Raw genomic sequence first — 2,928 nt, 5'->3', positions numbered from 1 at the left:
CAGGACCCCCGTTTCGACCGTAGCACTCCAACACAAGTCCGTTTCATCCGTTTTGCGGTACGCCACACCCCTCCCGATCAACAGGACCCCTGTTTTGACCGTAGGAGGTCCGTTTCCTCCGTTTTGCGGTACGCCACACCCCTCCCGATCAACAGGACCCCTGTTTCGACCGTAGGAGGTCCGTTTCCTCCGTTTTGCTGTACGCTAGACCCCTCCCGATGAACAGGATCCTATTTCGAACGTGGCCAGTCGAACAAAAGGCCGTTTCCTCCGTTCTGTGGTACGCCATGCCTCGTTTCCATCACCTATTCTGTCCAAGCCCTCCCGATGAACACGACGACGCATTCCGTTCCGACCCAGCCGGTTGGCTCCCCATGAACATGACGACAACGTTGTTTCTCCGTTCTGACCCAGCCATGTACACGAGCCCTGGCCGTACGTATGCGCGAGTAGGCGATCGCCATCCCGCCAGTATGTACACATACGTGGCCGTATTTTCTTTCTTGCACACTGGCCGCTGTACGTACGTGTACATGCTACGTGCGCGCCTCTACTACGACACGTACGCGCCTCTACTACGACATGTGCGCGCCTCTACATCCACCAGTATGTACGTACACGTTCGCGACCAGAATGACAACGCTACGTACGCTTCGACCAGGTGGGTCCCGACTGTCAAGCACTTCCTTGTGTACGAAGATGTAGCTGGTGGGTCCCAGCAGTCAGGGGGGCGAATCGTTGTTTTTTGGCCGGATGCACTTCCTTGCGTGTGAAGATGTCGCTGGTGGGTCCCAACAGTCAGGGGGCGAATCTTTTTTTGCCCGAACGCACTTCCTTGCATGCGAAGGTGTAGCCGGTGGGTCCAAGTAGTCAGGGATGAAACATTTTTTTTCGCAAAATATGGTGGCCCATCTGGTGGGTCCGTGCTGTCAGGTGGAGGAATCATTATTTCTCGCATAATAAGGAGGCCCTTCCTTGCTGCGGACGTGGACCCAACTGTCAGCCTCTCCACGTACAATCCACGTCCAATGAAAGTCGTTCCTTGACCATGTTGACCACACCGCACCGAGAGCACCAGGGCGATGGACGACGGCGAGGCCTAGGAAGTGGACGACACGGAGCAGGGGAAGATGCGGTAGCGGAAGCCCGCACGGAGAGGAGTACGAGGGTAGCTTGTTTCGGCTGCGGTGTGAGGCTGCCGTCGCTGCAGGGCCTGGCCAGCGGTGGGAATAGTAGGAGGCGGTGAGGCCTCCGCAGCAACACAGCCGGCCACGGGAGGCAGGAGCATGCGGCACGACCGACGCTGCTTTGGGCGGCTGGAGCAAGAAGACCAGAGGTTGAAGAAGCACTACGGCCGTTGGATGGACATCGTACGGTCATTGTAGCTAGAATCGTTCATATTGACTAAGTTGACAAAGCCCTTCGTCCCCGTCAACATAGTAGGCCCACAAGTCAGCCTTCCACCAAGGTGGGTCCCAGCTAGCAGGGGGAGTATTCATTTTTTGTGCGTAATAAGGAGGCACTTCCGGTGGGTCCGAGCTGACAGCGAGGGGAATGTTTTTTTCGCGAAATACGATAGCCTATTTGGTGGGTCCCAGCAGTCAGGGCAAACATTTTTTTCCCGAAATACTGGTGGCCCGTCTGGTGGGTCCCTGCTGTCAGGAGGAGGAATAATTATTTTCCGTGTAATAAGGAGGCACTTCCTTGCGGCTGCCGTAGACCCAGCTATCAGCCTCTCCACGTACAGTACTCTTTCGATGGAAGTCGGTCGTTGACCACATTGACCATGCCGTGCTGAGAGCACCACGGCGCTGGACGATGGCGAGGCCTAGGAAGGGGACGACGCGGAGCCGGGGAATACTTGATAGTGGATGCCCACGCAGAGAAGAGTACGAGGGTTCACTGGTTAGGCTGTGGTGTGAGGCTGCCGTGGCCGCAGAATAACAAGGGGTGTGGGTGAGTGGAGGGATGATATGGACAGTGGTGGGAGTAGTATGGGGGCGATGAGGCCTCCGCGGTAGCACAGCCGGCCACGGGAGGCAGGAGCAGGAGGCACGACCAGCGCTGCTTTGGGCGGCTGGAGCAAGAAGACCAGAGGTTGAAGAAGCACTATGGCCGTTGGATGGACATCATACGATCACTGGAGTATTGACTAAGTTGACAAAGCCCTCTGTCCCCTCAACTTAGTAGGCCCATAAGTCAGCCCAACAATATGGTGGGTCCCAGCTAGCAGAGGTGTATTCATTTTTTTGGGTGTAATAAGGAGGCACTTCCTTGCGTACGAAGATATAGCTGGTGGGTCCGACCTGTCAGCGGGGGAACGTTGTTTTCTCGAAATACAGAGGCCCTTCCTATGGGTCCTAGCTGTCAGGTGGAGGAATCATTATTTTGCGCGTAATAAGGAGGCATTTCCTTGCGTGCGGCCATGGACCCAGCTGTCAGCCTCTCCACGTGCAGTACCACATTGACCAGGCCACGCCGAGAGCACCAGGGCGGTGGACAACGGCGAGGCCTAGGAAGGGAATGACACGGAGCCATGGAATACTCGGCAGTTGTTTCCCACGCGGAGGAGTACGAGGGATTACTGGTTCGTCTGCTGTCCCCGGAGAATAACAACAGGTGTGGGTGAGTAGAGGGATGGCTAGGCTAGCGATGGGAGTATGGTGGGGCCGTGAGGCCTGCACGGTAGCATAACCGGCCGTGGGAGGAGGGAGCAGGCAGTTCCGCTGATGCTTGTTTGAGTGGCTGGAGCATGAAGAGTAGAGATTGAAGAAGCACGACAACTGTTGGATGGACATCCAACAGTCACTGCTCTCGTGTGTTGACTAAGTTGACAGGGCGTTGCGTGTGCGTCAACCTTTTTTTATGAAAGCATACGTGTCAACCTATAGTAGGCGCAAGTCAGCCTCAAATCTGTGGAATACATCA

This window comes from Triticum aestivum, chromosome 3B (genome assembly GCF_018294505.1).
Source record: "Triticum aestivum cultivar Chinese Spring chromosome 3B, IWGSC CS RefSeq v2.1, whole genome shotgun sequence".
In the NCBI taxonomy this organism is placed as follows: domain Eukaryota; kingdom Viridiplantae; phylum Streptophyta; class Magnoliopsida; order Poales; family Poaceae; genus Triticum; species Triticum aestivum.
The sequence above is the reverse complement of the archived record's forward strand: the minus strand, read 5'-3'. Positions refer to the sequence as shown.